Source organism: Eriocheir sinensis, chromosome 12 (genome assembly GCF_024679095.1).
Source record: "Eriocheir sinensis breed Jianghai 21 chromosome 12, ASM2467909v1, whole genome shotgun sequence".
Classification (NCBI taxonomy): domain Eukaryota; kingdom Metazoa; phylum Arthropoda; class Malacostraca; order Decapoda; family Varunidae; genus Eriocheir; species Eriocheir sinensis.
Window position 1 is genome coordinate 8,263,477 of NC_066520.1, and position 23,608 is coordinate 8,287,084.

A 23,608-nucleotide genomic window follows, 5' to 3' on the forward strand; every position below is an offset into this window, starting at 1 on the left:
TTTTATACTTATTTACATAATTTTATATGTACTTTGAATATATATTTTCATAGAAATTTACTCTATATGTTTATACAAAAAAACACAAAAATAATATAAATTTGTATGAAAATAAATATACAAAATACACATAAAATTAGGTAAATTTGTATTGAAATACATATACAAAATACACTTAAAATAATGTAAATTTGAATGAAATTATATAAACAAATACACTTAAAATAACGTTAATTTGTATGAAATATATATAAAAAATACACATTAAATAATGAAAATATGTATAAAAAAATATATACAAAACACAAATAGTATAATATAAAATCGTATCAAAATATATACACAGAATATTAATAAAATAATGTACATTTGTATGAAAACTAAGATGCAAAATACCTATAAAATAACGCATTTTTTATAAAATTATATATACCAAAATACACATAAAATATTTGAATTTGTATTAAAATAAATATACAAAATGCACATACAATAAGGTAAATTTGTATTGAAATAGATATGCAAAATACATATAAAACAAAGTAAATTTGTTTCAAAATATATATACGAATACACATAAAATAACGTAGATTTCTATAAAAATATATATACAGAATACAAATAAAATTAAGTAAATACGAATCAAAAATGTATACAAAATACACATAAAATAATGTAAATTCGTATAAATATAAATAAACAAAATACCAATAAGAGAGTGTGTATTTGTATAAATATAAATATACAAAATGCATATAAAATAACGTAAATTTGTATAAAACTATATACAAAAATACAGAGAAGTAATTAAATTTGTATGAAAATAGATATACAAAATACTCACAAAATAAGCTAAATTTGAATTGAAATATATATACAAAATACATAAAATAAAGTAAATTCGTTTCAAAATATTTTTAACAAATACACATACAATAACGTAAATTTGTAAAAAAATATATAAACAAAATACACATTAAGAAATGTAAATATGTATAAAAAAAATATTTACAAAATACATAAATAATCAAGCCATTCGTATCAAAATAAATAAACAAAAAACTAATTAAATAATGTAAATTTTTATGAGAAAACATATACAAAATACTCATAAAATAACGTTTTGAGTTTCTATAAAAATATATGTACAAAAATGCACATAAAATTAGTTTGCATAAAAAAATATATACAAAACACACATTAGATAATGTAAATGAGTATAAAAATTTGTATACAAAATACCTATGAAATAATCTTAATTCGTATCGATTTAAATTAAGAAAATAACAATAAAATAATGTAATTTTGGATGAAAATATATATAGAAAACACACATAAAATAACCTAAATACAAATACAAATATACACATTAAATAATTTAAAATTGAATGAAATAAATATACAAAATAAACATAAAATAAGGTAAATTTGTTATAAAATATAAGTAAGAATACACATAAAATAATATAAATTTGTATGAAAATATGTATACAAATACACATAAAATAACATGAATTTGTATAAAATTTGTTTCAAAATATATACGAATACACACATTAAAATAACGTAATTTTTTATGAAAATGTATATATAAAATACACATAAAATAATTTAAATACGTAGAAAAATATATATACAAAATACACATAAAATAATGTAAATTCGTAAAAAATTAAATACACAAAATTCCAATAAAAGAATGTATATTTGTAGGAAAATATTTATACAAAAAAATAAAATAACTAAGATTTGTATAAAAATATATACAAAAATACACAAAAATAATTTAAATTTGTTTGAAAATAGATATGCAAAATACACATGAAGTCAGGCAAATTTGTATTGAAATACATATACAAAACTCACATAAAATAATGTAAATTTTTATGAAAATATATAAACAAATACATATAAAATAACGTAAATTTCGATAAAATATATATACAAAATATACATTAAACATTTTAAATATGTATAAAAATATATTATATTATATATATTTTTATTGATATTTGCGTTATTTATGTGTATTTTGTATATGTTTTCTCATAGAAATTTACATTATTTTATTGGTATTTTGTCTATTTATTTTGACACGAATTACATGATTATTTGTGTATTTTGTACATTTTTTTATACGTATTTACATTATTTAATGTGTATTTTGCTTATATACTTTTATACAAATTTACGTTATTATATGTGTATTTGTATAAGTATTTTGATACAAATATACATTATTTTATGTATTTTGTATATATATTTCAATTCAAACTTAGCTTATTTTATGTGTATTTTGTATATCTATTTATTTTAATACAAAATCAAATATTTTATGTTTTTACTTATATATATTTTTATAAAAAATGCGTTATTTTATGGGTATTTTGTATCTTAATTTTCATACAAATTTACATTATTTTATTAATATTTTCTGTATTTATTTTGATACGATTTTAAATTATTTTATTTCTGTTTTGTAAATATTTTTTTTATACATATTTACATTATTTAATGTGTTTTTTGTATATATATTTGATTCAAATTTACGTTATTTTAAGTCTATATGTTTATATATTTTCATTCAAATTTACATTATTTTATGTGTATTTTGTATATGTATTTCAATACAAATTTACCTAATTTTATATGTTTTTTGTATATTTATTTTCATACAAGTTTAAATTATTTGTGTGTATTTTTGTATATAGTTTTATACAAATTTAGGTTATTTTATGTGTATTTTGTATATCTTTTTTCATACAAATACACATTCTTTTCATGATATTTTGTTTATTTATTTTGACACGAATTAACATTATTTAATGTGTATTTTGTATATATATTTTTATACGCATTTACATTATTTCAAGTGTATTTTGTATATATATTTCTATAGAAATCTGCGTTATTTTATGTGTATTCGTATATATATTTTGAAACAAATTTACATTGTTTTATGTGTATTTTGCATATTTTTTCAATACAAATTTACCTTATTATATGTGCATTTTGTGTATTAATTTTAATACAAATTTGATTAATCTATGTGTATACAAAAATACACAGAACAAATACACATTCTTTTATTGGTATTTTGTTTATTTATTTTGTTTCGAGTTTATATTATTTTATGTGTATTTTGTTTACATTTTTTTATACGTATTTACCTAATTTTATGTGTATTTTGTATATATATTTTTAAAGAAATCTACGTTATTTTATGTGTATTCGTATATATATTTTGAAACAAATTTACATTGTTTTATATGTATTTTTGCATATCTCTTTCAATAGAAATTTACCTTATTGTATGTGCCTTTTGTATATTTATTTCAAAACAAATTTAAATATTTTATGTGTATTTTGGTATATATATTTTTATAAGAAATGCGCTATTTGATGGGAATTTTGCATCTTTATTTTCATACAAATTTACATTATTTTATTAATATTCTGTGTATTTATTTTGATACGATTTTACATTATTCTATTTGTTTTTTGTATATATTTTTTTATACATATTTACATTATTTAATATGTATCTTGCATATATATTTCATACAAATTTATTATCTATTATTTATTTTTACACAAATACACATTCTTTTCATGATATTTTGTTTATTTATTTTGACACGAATTTACATTACTTAATATGTATTTTATATATATATTTTTACACGTATTTACATAATTTCATGTGTATTTTGTATATATATTTCTATAGAAATCTACGTTATTTTATGTGTATTCGTATATATATTTTGAAACAAATTTACACTGTTTTATTTGTATTTTTGCGTTTTTTTTCAATACAAATTTACCTTATTGTATGTGTGCATTTTGTATATTAATTTTAATACAAATTTAATTATTCTATGTGTATTTTTGTATATGTATTTAAAAAAAAAATGTGCTTTATCTTATGGGTATTTTGCATCTTTATTTTCATACAAATTTAAATTATTTTATTGATATTCTGTGTACTTATTTTGATACGATTTTACATTATTCTATGTATAACAAAAATAAATACAGAATACACAAAAATAGATATGCAAAATACATATAAACAATGTAAATTTGTTTGAAAATATATACACGAATACACATGAAATAAGGTAGATTTCTATAAAAATATATATACAAAATACACATAAAATTAAGTAAATACGTATAAAAAATGTATACAAAATACACATAAAATAATATAAATTAGTATCAAAATAAATAAACAAAATACCAATAAAAGAATGTGTATTTGTATATATATATACAAAATACACATTAAATAATATGAATTTGTTTAAAACTATACAAAATACACATAAAATGATGTAAATACGTATAAAAATATATATACAAAATACACATTAAATAATGTAAATTCGCCTCAAAATAAATAAACAAAATATCAATAAAAGAATGTGTATTTGTATGAAAATAGATATACAAAATACACATAAAATAACCTAAATTTCTATCAAACTATATACAAAAATACACAAAAATATTTTAAATTTGTATGAAAATAAATATACAAAATACACATAAAATTAGGTAAATTTGTATTGAAATACATACACAAAATACACATAAAATAATGTAAATTTGAATGAAAATACATAAACAAATACACATAAAATAACGTAAATTTGTATAAAATAATATGTACAAAACACAAATAGAATAATGTAAAATCGTATCAAAATAAATACACAGAATATTAATAAAATAATGTAAATTTGTATGAAAATAAAGAAGCAAAATACCCATAAAATAGCGCATTTTTTTTATTTATAAAAATATATATACCAAAATAAACATCAAAAAATTAAATTTGTATTAAAATAAATATACAGAAAACACATTCAATAAGGTAAATTTGTATTGAAATAGATATGCAAAATACATATAAAACAATGTAAATTTGTTTCAAAATATATATACGAATACACATAAAATAACCTAGATTTCTATAAAAATATATATACAAAATACACATAAAATGAAGTAAATACGTATAAAAAAATGTATACAAAATACATATAAAATAATGTAAATTCGTATCAAAATAAATAAACAAAATACAATAAAAGAATGTGTATTTGTATAAATATAAATATACAAAATACACATAAAATAACGTAAATTTATATAAAACTATATACAAAAATACACAAAGTAATTAAATTTGTATGAAAATATTTACAAAATACACACAAAATAAGCTAAATTTGAGTTGAAATATATATACAAAATACTTGAAATAAAGTAAATTTGTATCAAAATATTTATACAAATACACATATAATAACGTAAATTTGTATGAAAATATATAAACAAAATACACATTAAATAATGTAAATACGTATAAAAAAATATGTACAAAATACATATATAATCATGTAATTCGTATCAAAATAAATAAACAAAATACAAATAAAACAATATAAATTTGTATGAGTAAACGTGTATGTTGCATATTTTTTCAATACAAATTTACCTTATTATATACGCATTTTGTATATTAATTTCAATACAAATTTAATTATTCGATGTGTATTTTTGTATCTGTATTTTTATAAACATATGCTTTATTTTTTGGGTATTTTGCATCTTTATTTTCATACAAATTTACATTATTTTATTGATACTCTGCTCCTTCATTTTGATACAAATTGACATTATTCTATGTGTATTTTGTATATATTTTTCATACAAATTTACGTTATTTTATGTGTATTTGTTTATATATTTTGACACAAATTTACAATATTCTATGGGTATTTTGTATATGCATTTCAAAAGAAATTTACATAGTTTTGTGTGTATTTTGTATATTTATTTTCATACAAACTCAAATTATTTCTATGTATTTTTGTATATATTTTAATACAAATTTTACGTATGTTATGTGTATTTCGTAAATTTATATTCATTCAAATATATATTATTTTATTGGTGTTTTGTTGATTTATATTGATACGAATTTACATTATTTTATATGTACTTTGTATATATTTTTTATACGCTTTTACATTATTTAATATTTATTTTGAATATATATATTTATACAAATTTATGGTATTTTATGTGTATTTGTATATATATTTTTATATAAATTTACATTATTTTATGTGTATTTTCTACATATATTTTTTTACAAATCTACCTTATTTTATGTTTATTTTGTATGTGTATTTTGTATATTTATATTTACCCAAATACACTTTCTTTTATTGGTATTTTGTTTATTTATTTTAATTCGAATTTACATTATTTTATGTGTATTTTGTATACATTTTTTTATACGTATTTACTTAATTTTATGTGTATTTTGTATATATATTTTTATAGAAATCTACGTTTTTTTATTTGTATTCGTATATATATTTAGAAACAAATTTACATTGTTTTATATGTATTTTTGCATATCTCTTTCAATACAAATTTACCTTATTGTATGTGCATTTTGTATATTTATTTCAATGCAAATTTAAATATTTTATGTGTATTTTGGTATATATATTTTTATAAGATTACGAAAATTTGAATAAAAATATATACAAAAAAACAAAAAAATAAATTTCAATTTGTATAAAAACAGATATACAAAATACACATATAATTAGTTAACTTTGTATTTAAATACATGTACAAAATACACATAAAATAATGTAAATTTGTATGAAATGAAAACAAATTCACATAAAATAACGTACATTTGTATAAAATAGATATACAAAATAATTTTATGGTTATTTTGTATATTTATTTTCATACAAATTTAAATTATTTTTGTGTATTTTTGTATATAGTTTTATACAAACTTAGGTTATTTTATGAGTATTTTGTATATCTATTTTCATACAAATACACATTCTTTTATTGATATTTTGTTTATTTATTTTGACGAGAATTTAAATTATTTAATGTGTATTTTGTATATATATTTTTATACGTATTTACATCATTTCATGTGTATTTTGTATATATATTTGTATAGAAATCTACGTTATATTATGTGTATTCGTATATAGATTTTTAAACAAATTTACACTTTTATGTGTATTTTGCATATTTTTTCAATACAAATTTACCTTATGGTATATGCATTTTGTATATTAATTTTAATACAAATTTAATTATTCTATGTGTATTTTTGTATATGTATTTTTAAAAAAATATGCTTTATTTTATTGGTATTTTGCATCTTTATTTTCTTACAAATTTACGTTATTTTATTGATATTCTGCTCATTCATTTTGATACGATTTGACATTATTCTATGTGTATTTTGTATATATTTTTCATACAAATTTACGTTATTTTATGTGTATTTGTTTATATATTTTGACACAAATTTACAATATTTTATGGGTATTTTGTATATATATTTCAAAAGAAATTTACCTACCTAGTTTTATGTGTATTTTGAATATGTATTTTCATACAAACTCAAATTATTTCTATGTATTTTTGTATATATTTCAATACAAATTTTAGTTATGTTATGTGTATTTTGTAAATCTATTTTCATTCAAATATATATTATTTTATTGGTATTTTGCTGATTTATATTGATACGAATTTACATTATTTCATATGTACTTTTTATATATATTTTTATACGCATTTACATTATTTAATATTTATTTTGAATATATAATTTTATACAAATTCATGGTATTTTATGTGTATTTGTATATATATTTTCATATAAATTTACATTATTTTATGTGTATTTTGTACAAATATTTCATTAGAAATTTACCTTATTTTATGTTTATTTTGTATGTGTATTTTGTACATTTATATTATTCAAATACACATTCTTTTATTGGTATTTTGTTTATTTATTTTGTTTCGAATTTATATTATTTTATGTGTATTTTGTACATATTTTTATATGTATTTACCTAATTTTAGGTGTATTTTGTATATATAGTTTGATAGAAATCTCAGTTATTTTATGTTTATTAGTATATATATTTTGAAACAAATTTACTTTATTTGATGTATTTTGTATATATATTTCAATTCAAATTTAGCTTATTTTGTGTGTATTTTGTATATATTTTCATACAAATTTAATTACTTCTGTGTATTTTTGTATATAGTTTTATATAAATTTACGATATTTTATGTGTATTTTGTATATTTATTTTTATTCAAATACACATTTTTTTATTAATATTTAGTTTATTTATTTTGATAAGAAGTTCCATTAATATATGTGGATGTTGTATAAATTTTTTTGTACGTATTTATAATTTTATGTGTATTGTGTTTATATATTTTTATAGAAATATTATTTATTTTATGTGTATTCGTATACATATTTTCAAACAAATTTACATTGCTTTATATGTATTTTGCATATCTATTTCAATACAGATTTACCTTATTGTACATATAAAACAATGTAAATTTGTTTCAAAATATATGCACGAATACACATAAAATAACGTAGATTTCTATAAAAATATATATAGAAAATACACATAAAATTAAGTAAATACATATAAAAAAAATGTAAACAAAATACACATAAAATAATGTAAATTCGAAACAAAATAAATAAACAAAATACCAATAAAAGAATGTATTTATGTATAAATATAAATGTACAAAATACACATACAAAATAAACATAAAATAAGGTAAATTTGTAATGAAATATATGTACAAAATACACATAAAATAATGTAAATTTATATGAAAATATATACAAATACACATAAAATACTAAATTTGTATAAAATATATATTCAAAATAAATATTAAATAATGTAAATGCGTATAAAAAATATATACAAATACATAAAATAATGTAAATTCGTATAAATATAAATCAACAAAATACCAATAAAAAAATATATATTTGAATATATTATTATTTGAATAAGGTAAATTTGTAATGAAATATATGTACAAAATACATATAAAATAATGTAAATTTATATGAAAATATATACAAATACACATAAAATAACATGAATTGTATAAAATTTGTTTCAAAATATATACGAATACACACAATAAAATAACGTAATTTTTTAGGAAAATGTATACAAAATACACATAAAATAATTTAAATACGTAGAAAAATATATACAAAAACACATAAAAAAATGTAAAAATGTATGAAAATATATAAACAAATACACATAAAATAATGAAAATTTTTATATAAAATATAAACAAAATGAACATTAAATAATGTAAATATAAAAAAATATATACAAAAAACACATAGAATAATGTTAAATCGTATCAAAATAAATAAAGAGAATATCAGTAAAGTAATGTAAATTTGTATGAAAATAAAGATGCAAAATATCCATATAATTACGCATATTTACATAAAAATATATATACAAAAATACATATAAAATAATTAAATTTGTATTAAAATAAATATACAAAATGCACGTACAATAAAGAAAATTTGTATTGAAATAGATATGCAAAATACACATTAATAATGTAAATTTGTATCAAAATATATATACGAATACTCATAAAATAGAGTAAATTTCTATGAAAATATACATACAAAATAGATACCCAAAATACACATATAACTAGTTAAATTTTTATTAAAATACATGTACAAAAAACACATACAATAATGTAGATTTGTATGAAATGAAAACAAATACATTTTATATAAAATATATATACAAAATACACATAGAATAATGTAAAATCATATCAAAATACATACACAGAATATCAATAAAAAAGTGTAAATTTGTATGAAAATAAAGATGCAAAATACCCATAAAATAAAGCATATTTTTATAAAAATACAAATACAAAAATACACATAGATTAATCAAATTTGTATTAAAAATAATATTCAAAATGCATATACAATAAGGTAAATTTATATTGAAAAAATATGCAAAATACACATAAAAAAATGTAAATTTGTTTCAAAATATATATACGAATACACATAAAATAACGCAGATTTCTATAGAAATATATATACAAAATACACTTGAAATAACGTAAATACGTATAAAAATATATACACAAAATACACATTAAATAATGTTAATTCGTGTCAAAATAAATAAACAAAATATCATGAAAAGAATGTGTATTTGTATGAAAATAGATATACAAAATACACATAAAATAACCTTAATTTGTATAAAACTATATACAAAAATACACAAAAATAATTTAAACATGTATGAAAAAAAATATACAAAAAACATATAAAATTAGGTAAATTTGTATTGAAATACATATACAAAATACATATAAAACAATGTAAATTTGAATGAAAATATATAAACATATAGACTTAAAATAACGTAAATTTGTATCAAATATATATACAAAAAATACATTAAATAATGAAAATATGTACAAAAAATATATATACAATACACAAATAAAATTATGTAAAATCGTATCAAAATAAATACAGAAAATATTAATAAAATAATGTAAATTTGTATGAAAATTAAGATGCAAAATACTCATAAAATAATGCATTTTTTATAAAAATATATATACGAAAAAACATAAAATATTTGATTTTGTATTAAAATAAATAGATATACAAAATACACATAAAATAAGCTAAATTTGAATTGAAATATATATACAAAATACATAAAATAATGTAAATTTGTATCAAAATACTTATACAAATACACATATAATAACGTAAATTTGTATAAAAATATATAAACAAAATACACATTAAATAATGTAAATACGTATAAAAAAAATATAAAAATTACACAAATAATCATGTAATTCGTATCAAAATAAATAGACAAAATACCAATAAAATAATGAAAATTTATGAGAAAATATACAAAATACATAAATAACGTAAATATCAATAAATATATAATATATATAATATATTTTTATACATATTTAAAATATTTAATGTATATATATTTTATCCAAATTTACGTTATTTTATATGTATTTGTTTATATATTTTCATACAAATTTTCATTATTTTATGTGAGTTTTGTATATGTATTTCAATACAAATTTGCCTAACTTTATGTGTATTTTGCATATCTATTTTCAAACAAATTTAAATTATTTTTGTGTATTTTTGTATATATTTTTATACAATTTTTTTTTTTGTTTGTTTTTTTTATATATATTTTCCTACAAATATACATTCTTTTATTGGAATTTTGAGTATTTAATTTTTTACGAATTTACATTATTTTATGTGTATTTTGTATATATATTTTTCTACGTATTTAAATTATTTTATGTGTATTTTATATATACATTTTCATAAAAATTTACGTTATTTTATTGTGTCTATTCGTATATATTTTGAAACAAATTTTATGCAAATTCATGTTATTTAATGTGTATTTGTATATATATTTTCATACAAATTTATATTATTTTATGTGTATTCTTACTTATATTTTATTACAAATCTACCTTATTTTATGTTTATTTTGTATATTTATTTCATTCAATTTTAAATTATTTAATGTGTATATTTGTATTTGTATTTAGGTTATTTTATGTGTGTTTTCTATATATATTTTCATCCAAAATTACATAATTTTATTGTTATTCTCTTAATTTAACTCGATACGAATTTAGATTATTTCATAGGTATTTTGTATACAAATTTTAATGCTCACTTACATTATCTAATGTGTGTTTTGTATATATTTTTTTATGCAAACTAATTTTATATGCATTTTTGTACATATATTTTTATAGAAACCTAAAACGTTATTTTATGTGTATTTTGTATATGTTTTCTCATACAAATTTACATTATTTAATTAGTTTTTTGTTTATTTATTTTGATACGAATGACTTGATTATTTATGTATTTTGTAAATATTTTTTTATACGTATTTACATTACTTAATGTGTATTTTGTTTATATATTTTTTTACAAATTTACGTTATTATATGTGTATTTGTTAAAAATATTTTGAAACGAATTTACTTTATTTTATGTATTTTGTATATATATTTCAATTCAAATTTAGCTTATTTTGTGTGTATTTTGTATATCTATTTTCATACAAATTTATTTACTTCTGTGTATTTTTGTATATAGTTTTATACAAATTTACGTTATTTTATGTGCATTTTGTATATTTATATTTATACAAATACACTCTCTTATTGGTATTTTTTTTATTTATATTTATAAGAATTTACATTATTTTATGTTTTTTTTGTATACTTTTTTGTTTCGTATTTAATAAATTTTCTTTGTATTTTTTATATATATATATATATATATATATATATATATATATATATATATATATATATATATATATATATATATATATATATATATATATATATATATATATATATATATATATATATATATATAAATCTACATTATTTTATGTGTATTCGTATATATATTTTGAAACAAATTTACATTGTTTTATATGTATTTTGCATATCTATTTCAATACAAATTTACCTTATTGTATGTGCATTTTGTATATTTATTTTAATACAAATTCAAATATTTTATGTGTATTTTGGTATATATAATTTTATAAAAAAAATGCGTTATTTTATAGGTATTTTGCATCTTAGTTTTCATACAAATGTACATTATTTTATTAATATTCTGTGTATATATTTTGATACGATTTAATATTTACTATTTGTGTTTTGTATATATTTTTTTATACATATTTTCATTATTTAACGTGTATTTGTTATATATATTTTATACAAATTAACGTTATTTTAAGTGAATTTGTTTATATAATTTCATTCAAATTTACATTATTTTAAGTGTATTTTATATATGTATTTCAATACAAATTTACCTAATTTTATGTGTATTTTGTATATTTATTTTCATACAAATTTAAATTATTTATGTGTTTTTTTGTATAAACATATATAGAGTAAATTTCTAAGAAAATATATATTCAAAATACATAAAAAATTATGTAAATAAGTATAAAAATATATATATCAAATACACCTAAAAAAATGAAAATTCGTATCAAAATAAATAAACAAAATTCCGATAAAAGAACATATATTTGTAGGAAAATAAATATACAAAATACACATAAAATTACGAAAATTTGAATAAAAATATATACAAAAAAACAAAAAAATAAATTTCAATTAGTATGAAAATAAATATACGAAATACACATATAATTAGTTAAATTTGTATTTAAATACATGTACAAAATACACATAAAATAATGTAAATTTGTATGAAATGAAAACAAATTCACATAAAATAACGTACATTTGCATAAAATAGATATACAAAATATACATAGAATAATGTAAAATCGTATCAAAATAAATACACAGACTATCAATAAAATAATGTAATTTTGTATGAAAATAAAGATGCAAAAATACCCATAAAATAAATCATATTTTTTTCAAAATACATATACATACACACACATAGAATAATTAAATTTGTATTAAAATTAATATACAAAATGCACGTACAATAAGGTAAATTTGCATTGAAAAAATATACAAAATGCACATAAAAGTGTAAATTTGTTTTAAAATCTATATACGAATACACTTAAAATAACGTAGATTTCTTTAGAAATATATATACAAAATACACATGAAATGACGTAAATACGTATAAAAAAAAAATATATATATATATATATATATATATATATATATATATATATATATATATATATATATATATATATATATATATATATATATATATATATATATATATATATATATATATATATATATATATATATATATATATATATATATATATATATATATATATATATATATATATATATATATATATATATATATATATATATATATATATATATATATATATATATAAAATAAATTAAATTCTCGTCAAAATAAATAAACAAAATATCAATAAAAGAATGTGTATTTGTATGAAAATATATATACAAAATACTCATAAAATAACCAAAGTTTGTATAAAACTATATTCGAAAATACACAAAAATAATTTAAATTTGTATGAAAATAAATATACAAAATACACATAAAATTAGGTAAATTTGAATTGAAATACATATACAAAATACACATAAAATAATGGAAATTTGAATGAAAATATATAAACATAAACACTTAAAATAACGTAAATTTGTATCAAATATATATACAAAATAGAATAATGTAAAATCGTATCAAAAATAAATACACAGAATATTAATAAAATAATGTAAATTTGTATGAAAATAAAGATGCAAAATAGCCATAAAATAACGCATTTTTTATAAAAATATATATACCAAAATACACATAAAATATTAAAATTTGTATTAAAATAAATATAAAAAATGCACATACTATAATGTAAATTTGTATAGAAATAGATATGCAAAATACATATAAAACTATGTAAATTTGTTTCAAAATATATATACGAATACACATAAAATAACGTAGATTTCTATAAAAATATATACAAAATACACATAAAATGAAGTAAATACGTATAAAAAAATGAATACAAAATACACATAAAAATCGTATCAAAATAAATAAACAAAATACTAGTAAAAGCATGTGTATTTGTATAAATATAAATATACAAAATACACATAAAATATCGTAAATTTATATAAAACTATATACAAAAATGCACAGAAATACTTAAATTTGTATGAAAATATATATACAAAATACAGCTAAAATAAGCTAAATTTGAATTGAAATGTACATACAAAATACATAAAATAATGTAAATCTGTATCAAAATATTTATACAAATACATATAATAACGTAGATTTGTTTAAAAATGTATAAACAAAATACACATTAAGTAATGTAAATATGTATAAAAAATATGTACAAAATACACATATAATCATGTAATTCGTTCAAAATAAATAAACAAAATAGCAATAAAATAATGTAAATTTGTATGAGAAAGCATATACAAATAACGCAAATTTCTATAAAAATATATGTACAAAAATGCACATAAAATAAAGTGAATTTGCATAAAAATATATATACAAAACACACACAAAATAATGTAATTGCGTACACAAAATAACCTAAATTTGTATAAAACTATATACAAAAATACACAAAAATAATTTAAATTTGTTTGAAAAGAAATATACAAAATACACATAAAATTAGGTAAATTTGTATTGAAATACATATACAAAATACACATCAAATAATGTAAATTTGAATGAAAATATATTAACAAATACACTTAAAATAACGTAAATTTGTATAAAATATATATGCAAGATACACATTAAATAATGTAAATGTGTATAAAAAAATATATACAAAAAAACAAATAGAATAATGTAAAATCGTATCAAAATAAATACACAGAATATCAATAAAATTATGTAAATTTGTATGAAAATAAAGATGCAAAATTCCCAAAAATTATCGCATTTTTTATAAAAATATATTTACCAAAATACACATAAAATATTTAAATTTGTATTGAAATAAATATACAAAATGCATATACAGTAAGGTAAATTTGTATTGAAAGAGATATTCAAAAAAACATATAAAACAATGTAAATTTGTTTCAAAATATATATACGAATACACATAAAATAACGTAGATTTCTATAGAAATATATATACAAAATAAATATGAAATTATGTAAATACGTATAAAAATATATATACAAAATACATATCAAATAATGTAAATTCGTGTCAAAATAAATAAACAAAATATCATGAAAAGAATGTGTATTTGTATGAAAATAGATAATAGATAATAGATTTGTATAAAAGCATATGTTTATAAAAATACAGATACAAAAATACACATCGAATAATTAAATTTGTATTAAAATAAATATACAAAATGCGTATATAATAAGGTAAATTTGTATTGAAAAAATATGCAACATACACGTTTACTCATACAAATTTGTATTATTTTATTGGTATTTTGTTTATTTATTTTGATACGAATTACATGATTATATGAGTATTTTGTACACATTTTTTTATACGTATTTACATTATTTAATGTGTATTTTGTTTATATATTTTCATACAAATTTACGTTATTATATGTGTATTTGTATAAATATTTTGATACAAATTTACTTTATTTCATGTATTTTGTATATATATTTCAATTCAAATTTAGCTTATTTTGTGTGTATTTTGTATGTATTTTCATACAAATTTAATTACTACTGTGTATTTTTGTATATAGTTTTATATAAATTTTATGTGTATTTTGTATATTTATATTTATACAAATACATATTCTTTTATTGGTATTTTGTTTATTTATTTTGATACGAATTTACATTATTTTATGTGTATTTTGTATACTTTTTTATACGTATTTACTTCATTTTATGTGTATTTTGTATATATATATTTATAGAAATCTACGTTATTTTATGTGTATTCGTTTACATATTTTGAAACAAATTTACATTCCATTATATGTATTTTGCATATCTATTTCAATACAAATTTACCTTATTGTATGTGTTTTTTATATATTTATTTTAATACAAATCTAATTTTTTAATGTGTATTTTGGTATATATATTTTTATAAATAAAAAAAATGCGTTATTTTATGGGTATTTTGCCTCTTTATTTTCATACAAATTTACATTATTTTATTAATATTCTGTGTATTTATTTTGATACGATTTTACATTATTCTATTTGTGTTTTGTATATATTTTTTTATACAAATTTACGTTATTATAAGTGTATTTTTTTATGTATTTTCATTCAAATTTACATTATTTTATTTGTATTTTGTATATGTATTTCCATACAAATTTACCTAATTTTATTTGTATTTTGTATATTTATTTTCATACAAATTTAAAATATTTTTGTGTGTTTTTGTATATAGTTTGATACAAATTTAGGTTATTTTATGTGTATTTTGAATATCTATTAAATATATATACAAAATACATATGAAATTATGTAAATACGTATAAAAATATATATACAAAATACATATCAAATAATGTAAATTCGTGTCAAAATAAATAAACAAAATATCATGAAAAGAATGTGTATTTGTATGAAATTAGATAATAGATAATAAATTTGTATAAAATATATATGCAAGATACACATTAAATAATGTAAATATGTATAAAAAAGGGTATACAAAAAACAAATAGAATAATGTAAAATCGTATCAAAATAAATACACTGAATATTAATAAAATAATGTAAATTTGTGTGAAAATAAAGATGCAAAATTCCCATAAAATATTGCATTTTTTATTAAAATATATATACCAAAATACACATAAAATTTTTAAATTTGTATTGAAATAAATATACAAAATGCACATACAATAAGGTAAATTTGTATTGAAAGAGATATGCAAAAATATATATAAAACAATGTAAATTTGTTTCAAAATATATATACGAATACAAATAAAAAAACGTAGATTTCTATAAAAATATATATACAAAATACACATAAAATTAAGTAAATACGTATAAAAAAAATGTATACAAAATACACATAAAATAATGTAAATTCGAATTAAAATAAATAAACAAAATACCAATAAAAGAATGTGTATTTGGATAAATATAAATATACAAAATACATATACAAAATAAACATAAAATAATGTAGATTTGTAATAAAATATATGTACAAAATACACATAAAATAATGTAAATATATATGAAAATATATATATACAAATACACATAAAATACCATGAATTTGTATAAAAATATATATTCAAAATAAATATTAAATAATGTAAAAGCGTATAAAAATGTATATACAAAGTACATATAAAATAATGTAAATTCGTATCAATATAAATCAACAAAACACCAATAAAATAATATATATTTGAATGAAAATAAATTTACAAAATACACATAACATAAATAAAATTTCTATTAAAATATATACAAAAATACATAGAAATAATTTGAGTTTGTATGAAAATAGATATACAAAATACACATAAAACTAGGTAAATTTCTTTTCAAATGTATATACAAAATACCTGTAAAATATGGTAAATTTGTGTCAAAATATATAAACAAATTCACATAAAATAACGTAAATTTGAATGAAAAATATATACAAAATACACATAGAATAATGTCAATTCGTATCAAAATGAATGAGGAGAATATCAATAAAATAATGTAAATTTGTATGAAAATAAAGATGCAAAATGCCCAAAAAATAAAGCATATGTTTATATAAATACAGATACAAAAATACACATCGAATAATTAAATTTGTATTAAAATTAATATACAAAATGCGTATATAATAAGGTAAATTTGTATTGAAAAAATATGCAACATACACGTTTACTCATACAAATTTATATTATTTTATTGGTATTTTTTTTATTTATTTTGATACGAATTATATGATTATATGTGTATTTTGTACATATTTTTTTATACGTATTTACATTATTTAATATGTATTTTGTTTATATATTTTCATACAAATTTACGTTATTATATGTGTATTTGTATAAATATTTTGATACAAATTTACTTTATTTCATGTGTTTTGTATATATATTTCAATTCAAATTTAGCTTATTTTGTGTGTTTTTTGTATATATTTTCATACAAATTTAACTACTTCTGTGTATTTTTGTATATAGTTTTATATAAATTTACGTTATTTTATGTGTATTTTGTATATTTATATTTATACAAATACACATTCTTTTATTGGTATTTTGTTTATTTATTTTGATACGAATTTACATTATTTTATGTGTATTTTGTGTACATTTTTTTATACGTATTTACTTCATTTTATGTGTATTTTGTATATATATTTTTACAGAAATCTACGTTATTTTATGTGTATTCGTATATATATTTTGAGACAAATTTACATTGTTTTATATGTATTTTGCATATCTATTTCAATACAAATTTACCTTATTGTATGTCTTTTTTGTATATTTATTTTAATACAAATTAAATTTTTTGATGTGTATTTTGGTATATATATTTAAAAAAAAAAATGCGTTATTTTATGAGTATTTTGCGTCTTTATTTTCATACAAACTTGCATTATTTTATTAATATTCTGTGTATTTATTTTGATACGATTTTACATTATTCTATTTGTATTTTGTACATATTTTTTTATACAAATTTACGTTATTTTAAGTGTATTTCTTTATGTAATTTCATTCAAATTTACATTATTTTACGTGTATTTTGTGTATGTATTTCAATACAAATTTACCTAATTTGATGTGTATTTTGTATATTTATTTTCATACAAATTTAAAATATTTTTGTGTATTTTTGTATATAGTTTGATACAAATTTGTTATTTTATGTGTATTTTGTATATCTATTTTCATACAAATACACATTCTTTTATTGATATTTTGTTTATTTATTTTGACGCTAATTTACATTATTTAATGTGTATTTTGTATATATATTTTTATACGTATTTACATCATTTCATGTGTATTTTGTATAGTTTAAACAAATTTATATTATTTAATGTGTATTTTGTATATATATATTTATACAAATACACATTCTTTTATTGGTATTTTGTTTATTTATTTTGATACTAATTTACATTATTTTATGTGTATTTTGTATACATTTTTTATACGTATTTACTTAATTTTATGTGTATTTTGTATATATATTTTTTTAGAAATCTACCTTATTTCTTGTGTATTCGTATATATATTTTGAAACAAATTTACATTGTTTATATGTATTTTGCATATCTATTTTTTGTGTATTCTGTATTTATTTTTGTTATACATAGAATAATGTAAAATCGTATCAAAATAAGTACACAGAATATCAATAAAATAATTTAAATTTGTATGAAAATAAAGATGCAAAATACCCATAAGATAAAGCATATTTTTTTTTAAATACATATGCAAAAATACACATAGAATAATTAAATTTGTATTAAAATTAATATACAAAATGCACACATACAATAAGGTAAATTTGTATTGAAAAAAACGCAAAATACAAATAAAACAGTGTAAATTTGTTTCAAAATATATATACGAATACACATAAAATAACGTAGATTTCTATAGAAATATATATACAAAATACACATGAAATTATGTAAATACGTAAAAAAATATATATATATATAATACATATTAAGTAATGTAAATTCGTGTCAAAATAAATAAACAAAATATCATGAAAAGAATTGTGTATTTGTATGAAAATAGATAATAGATAATAAATTTGTATTAAATATATATGCAAGATACACATTAAATAATGTAAATATGTATAAAAAAAATATATACAAAAAACAAATAGGATAATGTAGAATCGTATCAAAATAAATACACCGAATATTAATAAAATAATGTAAATTTGTATGAAAATAAAGCTGCAAAATTCCCATAAAAAACGCATTTCTTATAAAAATATATATACCAAAATACACATGAAATATTTAAATTTGTATTGAAATAAATATACAAAATGCACATTTTTTTTTTTTTTTTTTTTTTTTACGTTCTTGCCTGTTGCGCCGGTAGGCATCTTCCCGGTGGGGCCTGATGGTCGGCCCAAGGCTTCTTCCAGGTGGGGCCTGATGGGCGGCCCAGCCCGTTCTGGCGCAGGCGGGTGTTTATAGTGACGCCATCTTGCATTGGCTCATGCTGCCCCCCGGAACTCGTTCTTGATTCGCTTGGACGGCTTCCTCTAGAGTCCGGGTTGATGGGTGGTCTTCAGGACAGCATGTGGGTAGTTTTAAGCCACTCGGCGGTGACTGAAAAATCCGAGTGGTAGCGTGAGGATTCGAACCCGCGTCGTCCATCACGCGGCGAATGTGGGTCCAGTACGCTATCACTTCGGCCCCCGCCTACAATAAGGTAAACTTCTATTGAAAGAGATATGCAAAAATACATATAAAACAATGTAAATTTGTTTCAAAATATATATACGAATACACATAAATTAACGCAGATTTATATAAAAATATATATATAAAATACACATAAAATTAGGTAAATACGTATATTAAAATTTAAACAAAATACACATAAAATAATATAAATTCGAAACAAAATAAATAAACAAAATACCAATAAAAGAATGTGTATTTGTATAAATATAAATGTACAAAATACACATACAAAATAAACATAAAATAAGGTAAATTTGTAATGAAATATATGTACAAAATACATAAAATAATGTAAATTTATATGAAAATATATATACAAATACACATAAAATACCATGAATTTTTATAAAATTATATATTCAAAATAAATATTAATTAATGTAAATGCGTATAAAATATATATAAAAAGTACATATAAAATAATGTAAATTCGTATCAATATAAATCAACAAAATACCCATAAAATAATATATATTTGAATGAAAATAGATTTGCAAAATACACATAACATAACTAAAATTTGTATCGAAATATTTTCGAATTTATATTATTTTATGTGTATTTTATTTACATTTTTTTTATACGTATTTACCTAATTTTATGTGTATTTTGTATATATATTTTTATATAAATCTACGTTAATTTATGTGTATTCGTATATATATTTTGAAACAAATTTACATTGTTTTATATGTATTTTTGCATATCTCTTTCAATAGAAGTTTACCTTATTGTATGTGCATTTTGAATATTTATTTCAATACAAATTTAAATATTTTATATGTATTTTAGTATATATATTTTTATAAGAAATGCGATATTTTATGGGAATCTTGCATCTTTATTTTCATACAAATTTACATTATTTTATTAATATTCGGTGTATTTATTTTGATACGATTTTACATTATTCTATTTGTTTTTTGTATATATTTTTTTTATACATATTTACATTATTTAATGTGTATCTTGCATATATATTTTATACAAATTTATTATCTATTATTTATTTTCATACAAATACACATTCTTTTCATGATATTTTGTTTATTTATTTTGACACGAATTTACATTACTTAATATGTATTTTATATATATATATATTTTTATACGTATTTACATAATTTCATGTGTATTTTGTATATATATTTCTATAGAAATCTACGTTATTTTGAAATAAATTTACACTGTTCTATTTGTATTTTGCGTTTTTTTTCAATAAAAATTTACCTTATTGTATAGGTGCATTTTGTATATTAATTTTAATAAAAAATTTAATTATTCTATGTGTATTTTTGTATATGTATTTAAAAAAAAAATATGCTTTGTCTTATGGGTATTTTGCATATTTATTTTCATACAAATTTAAATTATTTTATTGATATTGTGTACTTATTTTGATACGATTTTACATTATTCTATGTATAACAAAAATAAATACAGAATACACAAAAATAGATATGCAAAATACATATAAACAATGTAAATTTGTTTCAAAATATATATACGAATACACATGAAATAAGGTAGATTTCTATAAAAATATATATACAAAATACACATAAAATTAAGTAAATACGTATAAAAAATGTATACAAAATACACATAAAATAATGTAAATTAGTATCAAAATAAATAAACAAAATACCAATAAAAGAATGTGTATAAATATATATATACAAAATACACATTAAATAATATAAATTTGTTTAAAACTATACAAAATACACATGAAATTATGTAAATACGTATAAAAATATATATAAAAAATACACATTAAAAAATGTAAACTCGCGTCAAAATGAATAAACAAAATATCAATAAAAGAATGTGTATTTGTATGAAAATAGATATACAAAATACACATAAAATAACCTAAATTTGTTTCAAACTATATACAAAAATACACAAAAATATTTTAAATTTGTATGAAAAGAAATATACAAAATACACATAAGATTAGGTAAATTTGTATTGAAATACATACACAAAATACACATAAAATAATGAAAATTGGAATGAAAATACATAAACAAATACACTTAAAATAACGTAAATTTGTATAAAAAAAAAATATGTACAAAACACAAATAGAATAATGTAAAATCGTATCAAAATAAATACAAAGAATATTAATAAAATAATGTAAATTTGTATGAAAATAAAGAAGCAAAATACCCATAAAATAACTCATCTTTTTTTTATTTATAAAAATATATATACCAAAATACACATAAAAAATTAAATTTTTATTAAAATAAATATACAAAAAACACATACAATAAGGTAAATTTGTATTGAAATAGATATGCAAAATACATATAAAACAATGTAAATTTGTTTCAAAATATATATACGAATACACATAAAATAATGTGGATTTCTATAAAAATATATATACAAAATACACATAAAATGAAGTAAATACGTATAAAAAAATGTATACAAAATACACATAAAATAATGTTAATTCGTATCAAAATAAATAAACAAAATACCAATAAAAGAATGTGTATTTGTATAAATATATATATAAAATACATAAAATAACGTAAATTTATATAAAACTATATACAAAAATACACAGAAGTAATTAAATTTGTATGAAAATATATACAAAATACACACAAAATAAGCTAAATTTGAATTGAAATATATATACAAAATATATGAAATAAAGTATATTTG